The 20,150-nt window shown below is 38.1% G+C and overlaps 1 protein-coding gene across 16 annotated transcripts in view; it reads right to left on the bottom strand.

The window, feature by feature from the left end:
* KTN1 (kinectin 1) overlaps nt 1-18,037 on the bottom strand; it is an 89,092-nt gene extending 71,055 nt beyond the window's left edge. For 6 of the 16 annotated variants that reach the window (XM_081049871.1, XM_081049884.1, XM_081049883.1 and 3 more), the window contains exons 1-2: nt 17,872-18,030; nt 2,313-2,443 (exon numbers count right to left, since the gene is read on the bottom strand). The gene's annotated coding sequence lies outside the window, so the exon portion shown is untranslated. Of the gene's footprint in view, nt 1-2,312; nt 2,444-7,072; nt 7,142-17,061; nt 17,077-17,871 lie in introns of those variants that run through there. The other 10 variants (XM_081049879.1, XM_081049885.1, XM_081049872.1 and 7 more) reach the window with 4 other exon arrangements.
* Nucleotides 18,038-20,150: the final 2,113 nt, after the last annotated feature.

Below are 20,150 nucleotides of genomic sequence, written 5' to 3'. Positions count from 1 at the left end.
TTTGATTAGATATATTTTACTATGCCTAAATGCTACTGGTCAGCCAGGAATGCTTTTAGGGAGCAGAAACCTGTTGTACTTTGGGGATTTTTTTGTTTGTTTTAACATTACCATCGATAGGTTACATACATAGCCTGTTCAACTAGGCTATATCCTGAGTAAAAAGGAATTTTAAGATTGATGAATAGCAATACAATGAAGCACTAAAATGAAATTAACTTTGGTGCAGATTCTGCCTTGGCTCCAAAAATCTCTTCTGACATAACTTTAATGTCCAAACTACTTGCATGATCTTGGAAATGCTAAGTCAAAAAACTGAAGTGCTCCCATGTTGGTGGTGCCTATCGTGCACGCGGGCAAAAGCAACTGTACATCCTCTTTGATGGAATGCTCCCTCAAGCCTGGCTCCTCAAGATTGCCAAAGACTATCACCCAGGTAAGAGCCTACAACCCAAAATGGCACAATATGATAAGTCACCATGCGCCAGAGGCAACAGAAACAAACTACGGAATTAGATCCCTAAAGATTTAAGATACTGAAAGTAATAGATACAGATTACAACACACACACAGAAATAAGAGGGACTTGGGAAAATGAGCAAAGAACAGAAACTATCAAAAGTGACTGGTAGATATGAATCAATTAGGACTTCTACAAATAAAAAAAAATATAACCAAAATTTAAAAGCCAATTGATAGGTTAACATAAATGCAAGCTGACCAATTAAAGTGACTATTTTGATAGGCCACATCTGATGAGAGTGAATTAATTCAATGCAGAAAGAGGCCTGGGTGGAACAACCAACAGGACAGGCAACTATTTTGGAGTACAGTGAGAGTGAGGGAGGAGTCTGAGACAACGCCTACATTTGTAACTTGGAAGAGTCCTTAAATGATGAAACCAGTTGTCAAGATCAAGAATATAGGGACAGGTTCATGTCTCAGTTTCAGATATGATTCTGAAGAATATAAAATACAAGCAACCAGAGATCAGCAGTCAGCTGAGTCGACGAAATCAGCAGTAAAAGGGAACTACAGGTTCTAAATCAAGGACCAAAAGGAGCCACTTTCTAAAAAGTCCAATTCTGCCTCCTCCCTACTATCAAATCTTAAAAACTTTGCCTTGTCCTTTGTGTCTGTTCTTCACTTATCCTTCAAAACTAGCTCAAATCATACCTATGAAAATATATTTTTTCAACTGTCTTCCACAATAGTCTGTTACTCATTTACTAACAATGATTTAGCACTGTTTTCTAGGGTGTTCTGAAGAAACAGCAGTAAAAAAGGCCAAATCCTCTGCCCTAATAGGGCTAACGTTCTACTAAAAGGAAGTCAGGCCAGCAATTAATATACAGTATATAAGACAGGAACGTACATGGCATATTTGAGCAAGAAGAATAAGTACAATTTGCTTCAAGTATAATGAACAAGAAAATAAGCAGAAGATGAGGTTGAAGAGATCATCTGAAGGGGACAAAGGGGCAGTGAATAAATCAGTTCCTTACAGGCAAACAGAAGGACTATGGCTTGTCCTCTGAATAATATGGGAAACCAGTAGGCGTTATGAGTAGAAAAGGTTGTAGGGAGAAGGTAAAAGCAGGAAAAACTGCTAAGAAAATTGAAATAATCTAGGTAAGAGATGATTAGAGCAAGTTGGTAGGAAGGGAAATAGTAAGTAGTCAAATTCTGGATATGTTATGAAGGTGAAGACAAGATGATTTGCTGAAGACTACAACATGGGATGTGAGAGAACAAGCAAAGACAAAGGCAACTCCAAAGATTTTAGACTAAGCCAAAAACAATAAAATTGCCCTTTATTGAAATGTGGACAAGACATGGTTGGGGAAATGTGGACAAGACATAGTTGGGGAAATGGGGACAAGACATGGTTGGGGAAATGTGGACAAGACATAGTTGGGGAAATGTGGACAAGACATGGTTGGGGTTGAACACCAGGAGTTAGGTTTCAGACAAGTGGAGATGTCGTAGAAGCTAAACAAGAATGTTTGGACATGTAAGTCATGTAGGCTGGAGATATAAATTCAGGTGTATTCAGCACATGAATCATATTTAAAGCCATTGCTTGGATACAACCACTAACGGAATGGGTATACATAGAGGTCTCAAGACTGAGCCACTGGACAATTCAACAACAGAAAGATAAAGAACTGAGAAACGAGGGAAGAGCACACTAAGAAAGAGAGGGAGAATGAAAATTAGGAACATGTTGCTAAATGAAAAGTGTATCAAGTAGAGATTGATCAATTTGTCAAATGTTGGTAAATAAAGCACAACAAAAAGTAGGCACTGACCGTTGGATTCAGCAATGCAGACATTACTGGTGACTGTGACCACAGCAGTAGAGTGGTGGCGATCACACCCTGATTGAAATGAATTCAAAAGTGAGAACTCCAGCAGGTACGGACAACTCTTTGGAGATCTCCTGTGAAGGGATGAGAGAAATTAAATGGAAGCTGGAGGGAAACAGAAGGTTGAATTTGGTTCTAAAGATGCGGGAAAAGACATCATGTTAATATGCTGACAAATATGATCCAGTAGAAAGGGAAATACTGGTAATGCAGGAGAGTGAGGGGCAATGTTTTCAAATGGAAGAGGAACTAGAATTTGGTGTACAAGTAGAGACTGGTCTTAGACAAAAGCAGACATCTATAGAAACATAAAAAAGGAAAAAGGCAGAGGCCCGCAAGGAGTTAGACATGGTGTAGAAGTCTGTGAAAATGCTCTTCCTAATGCTATTATTTTCTTAACAAAATGGGAGACAAAGTATTAGTTCTGAGTTAAGGGTGAAAAAGGTGGTGTTTGGAGGTCACATAAAACACATTATAATTACTACATTAATTTTTTTATTCTTTATAAATTTTGTTCATTTTGAGACTCCACGTAAATTTTAACATTTGGATGGAAAATGCAGGATGCTTAGCAGTGTTGCACAAATACAAGATGTGATCGAAAAACACAGTGAATGTTTAAAAAAAAATTTATTACAGTAAAAGATTTTTTAAAAATTTATTTTTTAAAAAATTTTACAGTAAAAAATTAGTTTAAATAAAAATTTATTACATTGCCATTATAATCTCCCTCAAAATACTCCCCCTCACTTCAAACACACTTATCCCATCGTTCTTGCCACTTTCTGAAGCAGTTCTGGAAGTCCTCTTTCCTGAGTGTCTCTACTTCGTCCTCCATCATGACACGCTCCATGTCACACATTGCTTCTGGTATATGGCAATTTCTGTCAAATAAAAACATTACGGTGTGTCCTCATCCACCTTATTCATGGGATCTGACATCGTGAAACTTCTGGCTCTTCCCAAAGTCAAAACTTCTGGCTCCTTCCCAACCATGAAAGGAAAACATTTTGAATCAATTTAGAATATCGAGGCAGCCACAACAGCACAACTAAAGACATTCACGAAAGAGGACTTCCAGAACTGCTTCAGAAAGTGGCAAGAACGATGGGATAAGTGTGTTCGAAGCGAGGGGAAGTATTTTGAGGGGGAGTATTTTGAGAGGGATTAATGGCAATGTGTCTTTTACTGTAATAAATGTTTTTTTTAAACATTCACTGTATTTTTCAATCACACCTCATAGATTCACTGACTTTAAATGAATTTTTAATCTAGCTGAGGTGCCAAGTACATAGTATCTTTAAACTAGAGAGGCGGGGAAAAAATGCCTAACCTGAGCCTCAGTGTAGTCCCATTCTTCCAGCTCAAGAACCCTGCCTACAGCTAGTTCTCCTTCTCCTAAACGCCTAAAGCATAGTATTTTCTCTATACACAGTCACAACATTTTATGATAGGAGACAGTCTAACAATTATTGGGAAGCAGCAATATACTGCAGTGTGATAAAAAGAACAGACAATGGAACTCAAAATCTAAAATAAATCCAAATACGATTTTTAAATTTTAGTTAACTGTAAGTTACTTCAAATCAGTACACAAAGGCTGAATCATTCAGATCAAAGAAAGACATGCAGACAGATTAAAGTTTTAAACATAAGAAAACAAAGTACTTGAAGAAAACACAAAATAAGTAGACTCGCATTATTTTATACACTTATGTTTAAAAGTTTACAAGTGTATTACGTCTGCAATAAGAATTTTAAAAACTTGATTCTATAAATCAGTAAGAAAAAATATCAATACAAAAAACAGACAAAATATTAATCATTTCCTGAAACAGCCACCAAAATATAAAAATTCATCTAAATTTACATTCTCTAGTCAGTCATTACACCAAAAGTATAATGCTCCCAGGGTCCACAATACAATTATAAAATTATCGTTTAAATTAAGAGGGAAAAGATTCAAAGTAACCAAAGGACAAGATAATTTAGCAAATCAAACACTGAGTTGCCTGACACGGGAACTGCACTTACAACAGCTTTTCTAACACTAACTTTTCAGAGACTACATCAAAATCTCAAAGTTGTGGTGCAATTCCAGTTTTAAATTAGAATAGTTATTCCTATGACTTACATCTTATTACCACACCCTTAAGATATTTTAGCAATAGCCATTCTAAAGTACTGCTACCCCAATCTGAAATAAACCCAACTAATGCCAGAGATGACTAACGAAACTTAATTTCTCCATTAAATATCAAGTCACAGCACATGAAACTTTATTTTTTTAACCAAATTTACTTGTTATCCTTTAAATAAAATAGATAAGTCAATTTGAACAGGTTCTCCAAGAAATTGAAAAGGCAGCTGCTAAAAGTTACACCAGTATCTTTCAGACTTTTGCTTTCCCATCAAGCCCAAACTAACTCATTTTCTCAGGAAAAGACATTACTCATTAAAAAATACCTCCACAGGAGATAACATGGTTAAAAATTTATTCTGTAAAAAGATCAAACTTATAATTTGACAAGCTGAAAGTTGTAATACTAAAAAACTTAACACATTTTGCTACTCGGTATTTCAAATCAATGCATAGTTTCCAAAGAACAAATCATTTAAATTACTCAGAAATTAACATTAGAACATGAAATTCACACCAATAACGTAGTAATTGTAAAACAGCTATTGTTTCTCTGAAAATAAGACCTAGTCGGGTCTTATATTAATTTTTGCTCCAAAAGACCCATTAGAGCTGATTGTCTGACTAGGTCTTATTTTTGGGGAAACATGGTATGCTGTATACAGACTTTCTCCCCCTAAAATTTACAATCTTGACCTGTACAATCTTTTCTTTTTCACATGATTTCTGTATTGAAAAGGGCCTCTAATCCAACTAGCCACCCAAAGATTGGACATAGTTAAACAGTTAGGGAGCCTATACCTGAAACCAGGGATGTTCACCTCTCACCTCCCATTAGCACCTTTTGTATCTTTTTAGAAATATGTGAGAAGAGTCTTCCTGGTTTTGATATAAAATCTTATCTTCCTGTAACTACTCCCTGTGGCCCTGTATCTGCCCTAACCTCACCAAGTACGTCCAATTCCATTACAACAAGGTAGTCCTAATTACTGATGTCTGGTGTCAGTTAAATATACCAGCAAACAGAAAACCTACTTCAAAACCTGTTATCCCTTAGGAAAGTTTGGCTAGGGTATTAAAAGTTGAAAACAACAGGCTGATAAAATAACTCTTAGGTACATCCCCTTAGGTCACTAACAATGAAAGTACTAAAATGATAAAATGTTATATTTATTCTTGCCTATTCCCAGAAAAGCCGTAATACTTAAAAACATCATTTCACAAACTAAACATAAACTGGAAATGACGAGACAAGAATGTCAAATACTATCCAAAAAGACCCTAAGGGAACTAACGAAAAAGCTTCACTTATGAAACAAGAAATTTTAAAAACTTGCCCAAGGACAGCCAAAGAAACACAATAGAAATAATCCCAAATACCTATGAAAAATTTAGTCAACAGGCCATTTCGAATCAATCAGTTAAAAAAAACACAGATTATTTAAGAAGTAGTACTGGCACAAATGATAGCCATTTGGATGGGTGGGAATTAAGCTCCTACCTCAATTACATATGGATCAAAGTTTTAAAAGATAAAAAGTTAAACCATGAAAGAACACATGTGTATTTCTTTGCATTTTAAAATAATCTTGCCTTATAAAAGGCTTTTCTATGTCTCATGTAAAACCCAGAGCCATAAACAAAAAGATTGGGAACTATGACTAGGAAATATTTTATGACAAATAATACATGATTTTAAGAAATGACAAAGGTGGTTGCCTTAACATGAACATCACTTATAAATGTGAGAAAAAGATTAACCGAAGAGGAAAATGGTTAAAGGACATGCTTTGAATTTGCCTTTAAAATCTTTCAAAATCCCAAAAAATCAAAAGTGAAATGAAACAAAAGAACCTTCCGTGTATTCATTTGGTGACCACCAGAGTGAAACTACGCCAAGTGACTTTAACACATGGTAACTTGACTGTGCATCCCCACTGGAAAAGAGTGGAGGAAGAATGGCAAAAGAAAGCAAAGTAAATCTTCCACTATTATAATCATAATTATGGTGGCAATGTGTACATTGCTATTCCAGTACTACATAACGTATGTATTATGAGCTAATTGAAATGAGTGATTATGTTAAAATTGGAAACTCAGATTTTTGGCATTTTTTAAAGCAGATGTAGTTTAAAGGTCAGTGAAAATAAGTAAAAACCCCACAGTACTAAATTGGAGTAGAAACATCTGTATGTACTCCTGCAGTAATTTAGCTTATTAAAAATATATGCATTCTGGCCCTGTTGCCTAAAAAGACCTAGAAACAATAACCAACCCAGTAGCAAAAAGTACCATGGTACCATATTGTGGTCTTTAAATACCTTTTCACAATAAAACTATATATATATATATATATATATATATATATATATATATATATATACACACACACACATACACACACACACACACACACACACACATATACATCCATATATACACATATACACACACTCGTTTATATGTAAAAATATACATATTCGTTTATATGTAAATATATATCCTCAGCTCCCTCTTTCTCACTCGTACATGATTGCATATTTCTATAAACACTTCTCTTTACCTTGATATTTTTAACTTCCAGAACAGACCTAGTTTGTGATTCGAGGCACAGCGGACCCGGTAGGAACAGCTGAAAAAGAAATAATTTGGGAGGCAGGAAAGAGATGATCAGAAGAAGGAGCCAAAAAAAAAAAACCTCCCCTCAAAATGAGACTAAAAGCCAATAATATAAAACAAAGAAATTTAATGATGAGGGGGAAAAAATCAATGAAAACATGAATTCACACTAGATGTTATTAGCTTTATTAAACAGTCCGACAAAGTTCTTAAAATTTGAATACGTTCAATACGTCAGAGAGATAAGGGGGTCGGGGTCTTTTTATAAGTAGCAAAAAGGTTATAAAACAAAAACAGAGAGAAATGAAACAGGTATATATGAAAAAGCAATTCCAAACCTAAGAAATTAAAATTGCAGATATTGGCATATAAACTTAATAGAATTAAACTCTAGACTGAACACAGAAGAAAAGTTGGTAAATTGCTACACAATACTGAAGTTACCTAGAAAAACAGAGGGAAAAGGGGGAAACAGTAATTAAGATATTTATATAGAGGATAAACTAAAAGACTCCAACACAGTTCTATCAAGAGAACAAATGTGAAAATAACAAAAGCAATATTTAAAGAGCTGGAAATTTTCCAAAATTGAAGATCTATTCCTCAGATTAAATGTATACTCTGAGTACTAGCTGGACATACAGTAATAGGTCATCCACACAAGTGCACTTTGATGAAAAAAATACCAGAGGTAACTATCTTAAGGAAATAATTAACCAGACTGTTTCACAACACATGTCCATAACTTAAGAAAACCACATGCAAACACTGGCATCACTCTGAAACTTTACAAACCTTTTATGATAGCCTATGGGAGTTGGAAGAGTGTAGAGACTTCAAAGTTTACTGAATAACTCTATCTATACTTTAGCATTCTTACCTAATTATTTTCTCATGACTCTAAAGGCAACGTGCAGACAATGCATAAAACTAATAATTCAAAGAGTATTTAAAAACTCTATCCTAGAAACATGTATGTATGCAAGTGCATACATTATTTCAAAGCAGCTACTAAATTCACACATTTTAGCATAAAAGGGAAGAAACAAAACTCAATTCTAGGTAAAGAATTGTGAAAGGCCATATAAAGTTTTATACGACAACATGCAAGAATATCTTTGTAAGTTTGAGGAAAGGAAAGATTTCTAAAACAAGACACAAAGTTCAAATCATAAAAGGAAAATAATAAATTCAACTAAAGTTTTTAATTTTTATTAACAAAGACACCGTAAGAAAGTAAAAAGACAAGCCACAAAGTGGAGGAAAACATTTGTGATACATAACCAGCAAAGAATTATTCAGAACATATAAAGAACTGCTATCAATTAAAAACAACCTAACAGAAAATTGAACGGCCATTCCAGATAAAAGGAAACAAAAACGGCCAGCAAACATCTGAAAAAGGTGTCTCCTCTCAGTAAGCAGAAATACAAAACCTACAAGACATCAACTCACATCCAATAGGCTGTCTGAATTTAGTATTTGCCAATACCAAGTACAGGCAAGAATGTGGAACCACTGCATATATACACTAGTGAGAGGAATACACTGGTGCAATACATTGGAAAATAATTTGGCAATACCTACTAAAATTGAAAATGTACCTCTCCTACAATTCAGTAATTCCACTCCTAGCTAGAGATAAGGTCCAAAACTATTTGTTATAACTGCAAATCTCATTAGTGGGTTAGTAAAAACCAACTTAGTGTGTTTTGATTAGGATTCTTATTTTTAATGAAATAGACTAGCATCACCCAGAAAACTCGTTATTTATGTATCTGTTAACGTACTGAGTCTCATAATGTAAAATTTATTTCTTACTGTAAGTGGTAACAAAAGTTTTTAAAAATTAGATCCTAAAACCATGTATGTATGCAATTGCATCAATAGACCTATACAAAGTGTTCACAGCACCATCGCTTATAACAGCAAAAGAAAACCAGAAACAATCCAAATACCTATTGTCAACCTTCTAAAAAAAAAAGATAAGTGATTCAGCCAGCAAAATAGAGTTTATTCAGGAATAGCAGAAAGAGTAATTACAACTCAGGACAAGCAAACTATGACAAACCACAGGCAAGTCCAGAGAACAAAGGGAAAGGAATCCTCTTTTATAGAAGAAAGGAGGAAATTGGGAGGAGTTGTTTTGAACAATAGTTTACAGGAGGAGAGCCAGGGTTCAGTTTTGGTGGCTTCTCATTGACTGGGATGTTGCAGCTTCTCGTTGGCTGGGTTGTTGCTGGGCAAAGAGAAAAATCTTCCTTCTTGCTGGAGTACGTAAAGTAAGCTGCAAGGAGTGGTACATGTGTGAAGAGCTCTCTCTTCATTGCTTCCTACCTCCATTTTGGATTAGGTTTCCATGATTTAATTTCATACCATCAACAGGTAATAAGTAAACTGGAAAATATTCATACCATAAATTCCATGCAGCAGTGAACATGAATCAATCAGAGCTATATATGACATGATGGAGGGCTATTGGGTCTATAAAGTTGAGCGGGGGGAGGGGGGGGAGGAAGTTGCAAATAAACTCATAAAGAAGGATCCCATTTATAGAGTTAAAAAACAAATAAAAACAAAAAAATAGTTTAGGAATACAAATAGATGTGGTAAACCTTTTAAAAAAGAAACTATAACAGACAGTGGTTGCTTGTGGGGGAAGGAGCAGATAAAGAAATAAAAACTTATGATAATGTTCTTGAACTGGTTACTAAGTACAGGGCTGTTCATTGCATCTTTACTCTTTAACTTATGCATATTTTATAAATATTACTCAATATGTACTTAATTATAAAAAGAAAAAAATTTAAGTAAAGCTAACTGAAAGGTATCTGGAACACAGGTAATCATTTTATATTTAATCTTCAAACTGTACAGACACATTCTACATTTTCTTGTACACTTGAATCATTCAATATTTAACATTCAACAAAAAATAAAAAGATAATAATTAAGTAGGAAGAGGTAAATATAAATTAAAAACAGATAAGCAAACAGGCATACATTTCCCTGCTTCTTAAATTTACACAAATACAATTATGACAGTGCTGAATACATCTAGAAAGTTGTACTTTGGAACAAATTTCCCCCCCAAAAAAAAATAAAAGCAAATACTTTAAAATAAGAAACTACTGAAATTTTACAGAAAATACCCAGGATTTTCTTGACTTAGCACAAAGCTACCTTAACAAATCAGATAGACATAGTATCCAAGAGTAGTAACTAAAACCTCTTTATACCAAAAGGAGTATGTTATTTTAAATGCTGCTGGGATTTTTTGCTTAAATGAAAGTTATTGCTGGGACTTTTTGCTTAAACGAAGGTTACATAAAACTAAAAATATATGGAATATAATTACTCACCTATTTATGCCAGGTAAATAATGCTAGAAGAGTAGACAAGAATTCAGCCGTTCTCATTTTACAATTAATTTATGTTTACAAAGCATTTCTCTTTCTCCTTCTCCCATCAGACAAGGTAATTGCATGGGTTATACTTTACATATAATTCCAAAGCTAATCTTAAATGTACTTTACTTGAAAAGTGCTCCAAAAATTTCAAGCTCAGAAAGACTTCCTTCATGTTAAAACTAAATACAGGGTTTTTTTGTTTTTGTTTTTTTAAGAATCCCTCCACCTCCCACCCGCACCCCCCAAAAAACACAAGGAGCAAAAGAACTAAGCCACTTTTACAAAGGATCCAATTTAAACTTAAAATTACAGTTAACACCTAGGTCAAAGTGGAAGCCATTTGAGAAATTATGCCCACTCATCAGCAACAGTGTACTAACCACAAAGATTAATGCACCACAGTATCTGAAACTGTATCCAGAAAGAGAGTACCAAATGATATGACAAGCTTGAGAAATTCACTTCACAGAAATCATGACGTTGAGCCAACCTCAGACATCTTAATTATGAAAACTGAGCCAACCTCAGACATCTTAATTATGAAAACTATGTAAAATAATTACAGAGCACATTTTAAATGAACACAAATTCCCAATAAAAAGCAAGTACAGGTCACAAGCACCTAAACAAATTCAGCCTGTGTGTGGATATTAAAGATTGAAGGAAACATCTTAAATGTTCAGCAACATAGCGTTCAGAACACTGGGAACTTTGAATGTACAGCTTGGCTTTGTTCAAATTTATTTCAAACATAACTAAATCAAAACACAATCAATCATTAAATTATTTATGTACGTATTTCACTCAGAACATTTCCATTGCTGATCAGTAAGACTAACTGGTATGAATTTTGCTGAAATTCGTGTGTTAAATTGTTTTCCATTCCATTTTCAAGAGTAAACCTCAAACCCCTATTCTTGAAATCTCACTTTACATGCCATTCCATACAAACCAACCAGACATGCTTGGAGGATGGCACATATGACAAGCAAAAGGCTCAACGAGTCCTATTTTCAAACATCAAGCAATTCACTCATTCATCAAATTCAGCACTAACGTGCCAAAAATATAGTTCACAATGTTAAAACAAGACAAAATTCCTGCCTCATTGTGCTTATATTCTTATAGGTGAGACAGATGTCAAGCATATAAACAGGCACATATAATCGTGTTACGTAGTGAAGGCCAGGACAAAGAATAGAGATAATCTGCATTGAAGGTAGGGTGATTGGGGTTAGTTAGCCTTTCTGAGACAATCTTTGAGCAATGCCTACAAGATCACAGGGCAGGAACTCATAATGCACATACTCAAGAACTGAAACTGAAAAAATTTCTTGGAAACTAAAAGGATTATAGTCTATCCTTTGCTTTCTACATAAAGATAAAGCATCTTATAGCGCTTGGTGTTAAATAGCTTTTACTATTTTCTCCACTTGGAAAACTTCAAGTCCTCAAATTTAAGTCACTACCTTTCAGAGTTAATCCTCTAACTCAGGGTGAAAAATCTTTATAACCTTAATGTAGCTAATACCTAACATCAGATAACTGTACATGAACAGTGCTTTATCTTCTTCAGAAAGCATTCTTACAAAAGAGCTCAATGGGTGAGAATGAGATCTAGAGTCAGAATACCTCAGTTCAAATTCAGGTTCCTCGTATTTGCTCTGTGTCTTTGAACAAATTATTTAACCTGCCTTCCTAGTATCCACTAAATAGTACCTATCTCATAAGGTTGTAGAGAGAATTAAGTGATATTGTACATAAAGTATGTACAGAGCCTTATAGCAAATAAGCATTCTAATGTTAGCTATCACTTATGTAGCAACTACTAATACAGAGGGTGCCAAAAAAATGTGTACACATTTTAAGAAAAAAAACTGTATTAAAATTGTAATATTCAATATATACCGATAACAAAAGATGAATACAAGTCATGTTTGACTTCTGCAATGACAAGAGGTGCTCAAAGTGGTTATTATCACATAATTTTAATACATTTTTTTGGCACCCTCTGAATAAGCAATGGACTGCAGGCCTATTAAGTAAGACAGATTAAGTTCACATAGACAGTAAGTGGTACTAACTAGCAAAGCCAAATCCAAACCCAAGATCTTCAGACTCCTTAGCACCCACGCTGTTTTCACTACGTCACACATTCTATAAAGAACTGAGCAATAAGAAACTTGCATAAAACTTTAGAGTTAATAAGGTCTAAGACCTGTAGGTCTCCTAACTAATGACTTCCAGCTTATTATACCAGACCAGACTGTTTCCTTGACAACTTAAATGACTCATGTGTAAGAATAAACAATGATTGTCCCACATTTTCCAGTGAGCATGTAGCATAATATCAGGTATCTTGACAGACAACTACATGAAAATCATGTAAGTTCTGATTAACTAATTGTAGATTATACTCGGAGTAAAATAAAGAAATGTGCATAAATGACATTCTCCTCTAACAACAATAGGCAGCTAGGATCGTATGGCCCCTATAAAACCTATTCAATACGGAAGCTATTTTAAAGGACATTTCAAAGAATTAAATGACCTTTCTCCCCTTGGTAAAAACACATGGACTGGTGTCTACAGAAAGCTAATGCTTCTGGCTAGCAACCCAGTCACCTGTGTACTCTGTTCTGTAAATCCATTAAATATGAGACTATAAAGACAAAAACTGTTATTTCTATGAAAAGTGAAATCCTTTGGGAGGCCTTGATGAAGGATTGGAAGAATCTAGAATGACTTTGAACTTGGAAAGTTTCCCAATGCCTACATTTTCATTCCACTTTAAAGAAGCCAACACTAGAAATCATCAACAATGCTTTTAGGGTATGATTTATAGAGAAAAAAATCATGAGACCCCCTCTACTCAAAAACGAAATTGATCCAAATAACAAGATAGGAAAATAAAAGTGAATGTTTTAGTTAAAATAAAACACTTAAGATGTACAGATACTTTCAGTTCTTGCTTTAACCAACTGTTTGAATCACCTAACCAATGGTTCTAACCACCTGGGGCTGGTAAGAAGGTCTCCACCACACTCTAGTATCACTCCCTCCACCAAGGGGTCCCCAAAGCTCCCCACCACTTTTCTTCTACTCTCTGACTGTTCCTAGGAAAGGAGCAAATTGAAAACTACATGTGTCCAAGAATGAGGTATCCATTACAGTAAGGAACTGCAGGATAAGGATTCATTTGTCATAAGTCTTTACTGAGCACAAGCTATATGCCAAGCACCGCCTAAACCCTTTGATCTATCAATCAACAAAACAAACAAAAGTCCTGCCCTCATAGAGGTTACATTATAGTGTGTGTTTGGGACTAGAGATTAGGAACAATCAACACAATGAACAAGGCCATTACACAGTTTGTCAGAAAGTAGTAAGTGCTATTGAGAAAACAGGGCAGGGTACAGAGCATAAGTAGAGGAGTGCAGCTTCAAATAAAATAGTAAGGTAGGAAGGAAGGCCTTTTGAAAAACATTTGAAGAGCAGAGTTGAAGGAGAGGCAAAAGTCGACCATGAAAATATCTTAAGGAAAAGATGATCAAAGGAGGACCAACAGCCAATGTGCCTCCCAAAGACAGCCAGTGGGGCTGGAGGGAAAAAGCAGGGGGCAGAGGAGACCTAAATTAAGAGAGGCAAGGGGGGATGGGGAGACTAAGAATTCTCAGCCTCTGGAAGGCCTTGGAGGTGGTAAGCACTTAGCTTTTACTCTGCATATTGGAAGTCACAGCAGGGTTTTAAAGACAGAAGCGATAAGATCTGGTTGTTATGTTGAAAAAGACTGTAAGGAGCCAGGAGAGAAACAGGGAGATCAATTAGGAGACAAACTGCAAAAACCTTGGCAAGAGATATAACAATGGCTTGGACCAGCCTAGTGCACAGTGGAGGTGGTAAGAAGTGATTTGATTCTGGATATCTTTTCAAGATGAGACAGAGCCAAGAATGCCAAGTGTGAAAATGATAAATCACGGATGACTCCAACATGTTTTTTGCCTGAATGTTGGAGTTGCCATCAAATGAGATGACATCAAATGAGACAGTAACTTAGGCAGGTTTGAAGAGAAATGTCGAAGTTCAGTTTGAGTTGACTACCTAACATGCAAGTAGAAATGTGGAACAGGTTGTCTGGAGTGCAAGAGGGAAGTCTGGAATGGAGATATAAATATGAGAGCCATCAGAATATAGGTATTTAAAGCCACCACTCTGGATGAGATCACCAGGGAAGTATAAAAAGAAAAGAGAACTAAGGACCAAGCACTTCAACTTCAAGAGTAGAGAACAAATCAAGACGGAATGCGCAAAGCAATTAGTAAGGAGAGAAACCCAAAAAGCAAAGTCCTAGAAGGAGGGGAGTGTAAACAATTTAAGTTCTACTTAGTGTACAAAGCACTTTGTTGAACCCAGATTTAAGTTAAGGTTAAAAGTTCTAAAATCACCCTGTAGTAGTCAAAGTGATATGTAAAATACTAAATTATAACTTTTTGTAATAGAGCTGAACTTTTTCTTAAATACTTCCTAGGAATACTATATTTCCTATTAGAGTTTCTACTAAAAATATTCATAGTACTAAAAGCATATTTTGCCTATTTCATCTTTTTAAAATAAAACGAATTAAAAGGCTATATACCATTTAAAAAAAAAAAGCCTAAATGGTTTACAGTATCATCTCACTCAAAGACTTTAAACACCAATTCAACAGCGTGGCACGCAAACAGTTATAAATTGTCATTGCTGTTCTTTTTGTAGAGCTGATATAGAAGGTCAAGTTAATTAAACTCCTTAGTTTATGGTACATAGGGCTTTCCCCCCTAGTTAATTGTTTGTAGAATAGCTTATATTCCTATCTACACCAACATTTTCACTGTAATTTGCACATAAACTACATTTTGAAGATCAGAATACTCAGTCATGTTCACAAAACTGAAAAAGGATGAAGTGAAACGCAACTCTATGCATAAGAATGATCATCAATGATCATTTCTAAAGAACCAGTTATTGCTTCTCGTCTCTAAGTATACTCTGGATTTACCTTCAGAATAACTAAAAACAAAGAAGAAGCAGTTTATACGAATGTTATCAAATATTTCAATATTCTTATAAAGTATGGTCTCTCTACATTTTCTTATTACATATTAGGTCAGATTCCTAGGAAACCCAAAAGTTTCCTGGAGCCATTCAGTTTAATTTTTATTACAGTTTTTTAAACATCTTTACAAAGTATTGGGCTCTTTTAGATTAAAACTTCCTTTGCTATAAAAAAAAGCATGAAATTGAAACTGCATCTGTATATTTCAAGTAAAATTCAAGTTAAGAACATACAGTTACAATCCTAACACAAGTCCTTTAGATGTTAAGCCTCAAAAAAAGCCTTCACTTCTTAAGTCCTTTAGAAAAGCCCCAGACTGTTATTTACCATCCAATTATTAACATGTTCTCCCTACTATAAGCAGATTAAAGTCTATAAACTAGAAGGAGGCTTGGGTTGAGAGCCCCAAGAAAACACGTCAAGCAGAGGAGACTATTGATATTAAGGGAGGATATAGTAACAGAGAAAATTGTAAATAAAATCATGTATTAATGGCTCTTCATAATGTTGATCCTGAGTCATCATCAAGAAAGGGTTAAATAATAGTCAATATCCTTTATAATTTTAAATTTCGTAATACGTTTAAGAAAAAATTTCATTAGGTTTCGTTACATTTTAAGTTTCAGTATGAGTCTCAGAAAGGTAAAGGAGGTAGAACACCTCATTCTCTAAGCACACCTTAGAGAATGTTGACCGCTGATGCTGCAAAATTACGAGACGTTTCTAAGTCAACGTTACAGCAGGAAGGAGAAACATTTTTCTTAAAACCTACAAACTATATATTTATTCCTAGATCCTTTAACTAAAGGGGGTTGGGAGAGCCTTGTTTGTCAGAGAACATGTTACATATGAAAACCTATATAGTAAGGCACCTACACCCAAAATACAGATCAACTTCATGGTGCTCCAGTGTTATTCTTGGGAGGATCATTCCAAGCGTCATCAGCAACTGCAGCAGCCAAACCGGGGACAGTGTCGCCACGTGCCTGCTATAGGTGAGGCAGGGAGAACAAGTGCAACCGACTTCAGCAGGAACTCACACTTTAGGTCAGTTCTTATACAGTTCAGTGTTCAGTTCCCCCCGAGGTGTTATCTGCAGCAGGCTATGGGTGTCTACGTTTTTCAAAGCATCTTTGGAAAACACACACACACACACACACACACACACACAACTTTTGAACAGTGAACTTCAACTGGAGCTCCTGCAGCAGTGCTTACTCAGATCCTGCTTGCTAAGGAGTCGTCTTCTGGTGTGGGCCCAAGGGAATCCAGACCCCTCCTCCCTTCCAGAAGGAATGCTTAAGGCTAAGCAGCCCCGGCTAACCTAAGCGGGGCGCCGCGCGTCCGGGGCCGCGGGCCTCGGCGGCACACACGCTCCCTCACCACCCACGCGCGGGGCCGCCCAGCCCACACCAGGTGTCTGATTACCAAAAGACTTTTCTAGACGGCCAGTTTGGTTTTTCCGCCGCGGTGCCCAACGCCAAAATCTCATTGTTGGAAACTGAAGGGGGGCGGCGGCGGGGGGGGGGGGGGTCGGTGAAGAAGACACACCCCTCGGGGAGAGGAAAGGGTCACTTCCCCCGTCTCCAGGGCGGTCCACAGATTGTGCCCCAGGTCCCCCCTCACGCTGCTTTCTCGTCCCCAACCGCCCCCCGTCACGACCCCGGGACACGCACACGGCTGGGGAGAGGACTCCGGGACGCGGGCCAACGCGGGTTCCCTAAACATCCAGGGAGAACGGCGAGGGCTGAGCTTCCAGCATGGCGTACGCGTGGCCGAGCTCCGGCCCCGGGCGCCGGGGGAGACGCGCTCCCTCGGTCCGCCGTCCGAGGAGGCGGTAATCCGCCTTCCCTCAGGCCCGGCTAAAAATAGGCGCCTCGGTCACCCCAGGGCCCTCTCCCGCCAACCTCGCCCTCGGGAGACGTCCCCCGGGGAGTCCTCGGCCGCGCTCGGAGGCGCCGCGGCAGAGCTGGGGTCGGGCCCCGGGCGGCCCGGCGCGGCCGAGCGACCCTTGCGGCCCGCCCGCCGCGGAGTCCCGGGCCGGAGCCCGGCGGCGGCGAGCCGGAGCCCGAGGCCTAGCCGGCAGGCGGCTACGGCGGGCGGGGTGCGGGCCCCGCGGCCGCGCCCCCCGCCCGGCGCGGCCCTCCCTCCCGCCCTGAGACCCAGAGGCCGGCGCCGCCCTCCCCCCGCGGTCCCCGAGGCCGGCGCCGGTGCCCGACGCAGCCTGCTCGCCCTTACCGTGCGCGGCCGAGAAAGGAGAACGGGAAGACGCGGCGGCGCCGGCACTACAGCCCCGGCCCCCCGATCCAAGGCGCCGCCGCCGCAGTTGCTCAGGTGCCGTCGCGCCGCCCGGCAGGAAACGGGCGGCTTCGGGGCGGGGCGGCCCCCGCACGTCCCGGCGTCTGGGCCGGCGGTGCTCGGAGACCGCCCCTTAAAGGGACAGGCACCCGCCCCCGCGGCCGCCGCGCGCGCTGGGAAGCCTGCTGGCCCCGCTAGCTCGGGATGCCGGGGCTTTCCTCCCGAGATCAAGTTCCGCAGCTAGGTGGCTGCTCCGGACGTGGAGGCTCCGCGGAATTCGTTCGTTAGCCCTGCTCTTTCTCACTTTGTCTCCCCTTCCCCCAAAGCGGGTTTCGTCTTGCTTGGCCCCGCCGCCAAAGCACCACCCTCGATAATTTTTTTTTTTTTTTTTTGAATCTTAAGTAAATGGTACTCGATTTCACCCTGCCCGACCCAGATTCCTCTCCAGAAATCACTGGAAATCTTCCGTTTCTCCGTCTCCAGAGTTTCCCTCTGAGTTCTCTCCTTCAGGCAACCCTAGCTGCAAAAGGGAGAGAAAACAAAAAACCGACCCAAAGAAATCGTGTGCAAATATTACGAAGCTGTGTGTCTGCCGGCTGGTGGGCATTCATTAAGCCAGGGTAAATAACTAGGCGTTGCACCGGAAAGGAGAGGTTGGCCAGAATTCCCAGCTTAGTCGTTTGCTCTTTGCTAAAAAGGATGGCAGCGATGTTCCTGGTCCACCGGCAAATGAGATGTGTTGATTACCATCACTTATTGCTTATCAATTTCTCGCAGAATTCCAGCCACTGCTCGGAACATATACAAAATACTCCACGGTCTCCTCAAAAGTTATGAGAGCTCAGAATGATGCCAATGCTTTTAGGCTGTGGATAAGAGAAACACAAAATTCGGGCTCATCACGAGCACTTCCCCCTACATCCGGACAGAGGGGGAACAGGAGCAATCTTTAAGGAATGAACAGCAGAACAGTTTCTACACCAACAGAGAATTTACTTTATATGGGCTAGCTAAAAGCGTACTATACGTTTGTATTCTAATTATTGTTGTCTGAGCTTTCTACAGCACCTCTAAAGTACAAATGAAGACTGAACAGTTTGTGGTAGCCTGAGATGATGAGAATTCTGCCGGTCTTCAGCCACTAAGTTCTCCAGAGACACTCTGCCTCATTTTAACTCCAGAAGCGTCCTCTTTTTCTTTTCTCGCTAGGGTTGCTCAGCCTCTCTTGGTTCCAGTGCCCTCAAAGCAATTTATCTCTTATAAACCACTGGCTATCTCTTGGGCATGTGCCAGAGGATCCAGCTTTATTGAAGAGGGAAGCCATTATTCTTTTAGTACAAAGGGGAAAATGTACCATTTCTGTAATGGAATTTAAGGACTCTTGATTAATTGACAAACATCTAATTTCCTCTGGTTAGTACTAACGCAGGTTTTCGGTTAGAATACAAATTTCTGTCATTTTCCTGACTTCAGTAAAACCACAGTGTCATTTTAGAGACAGGAATATTTAGGTATGTTTGTACATAAGACAATAAGTGAAGTTTAAAGACATGTTTACCCTAAATATCCTACTTACTGTCAGAGGTCACTTATTTTTGTGTTCCATTGTTTGAAACAAACAAGCATAAATGTATCAGCCATTTCAACTTTTCTGGGTGATTGACTTTTTGAAAGGGAAATTATCTATTTATTCACATCAAAACAAAAGATTTGCTAGAACTGTTATGCATGATAGGCCCTATTAGGAATAAAGACATAACCTCTAAGTTTTGAAGTATAGTATAACAATATCATTAACTATAATTAACACATATAATTAATCTAAGATATAATTAATTTTGGTTGCTGCTTACTACCCTCCAATGTTACTAAAACCAGCAACTAACTTGTAAAACAGGATTAGCACTTCCAGTATCTGGGGTAACTTTCTAGTTGTAACTACTAAGAAATTAAATTTTATTGAAACTATAAAATGTAACTGCTACCAAAAGAGTATTCATCTCTCTCTCATTCTCTCCTTTCTCTGCTCTTTTATTCAAGTCCTTTTCTTTTTGTATTTTCCCACCCCGCTCCCACTGGTCCTCACCTTTGGCAACCATCAGCTTGTTCTCTATATCTATGGGTCTGTTTCTATTTTGTTCTGTTTATTCATTTAGTGTTTTTTTTTTTTAGATTCTACATGTAAGTGAAATCATATGGTTTTTGTCTTTCTCTGACTT

This window comes from Rhinolophus hipposideros, assembly GCF_964194185.1.
Source record: "Rhinolophus hipposideros genome assembly, chromosome: 5".
Taxonomy (NCBI): Eukaryota; Metazoa; Chordata; class Mammalia; order Chiroptera; family Rhinolophidae; genus Rhinolophus; species Rhinolophus hipposideros.
This window is presented reverse-complemented; position numbering and strand designations above follow the sequence as displayed.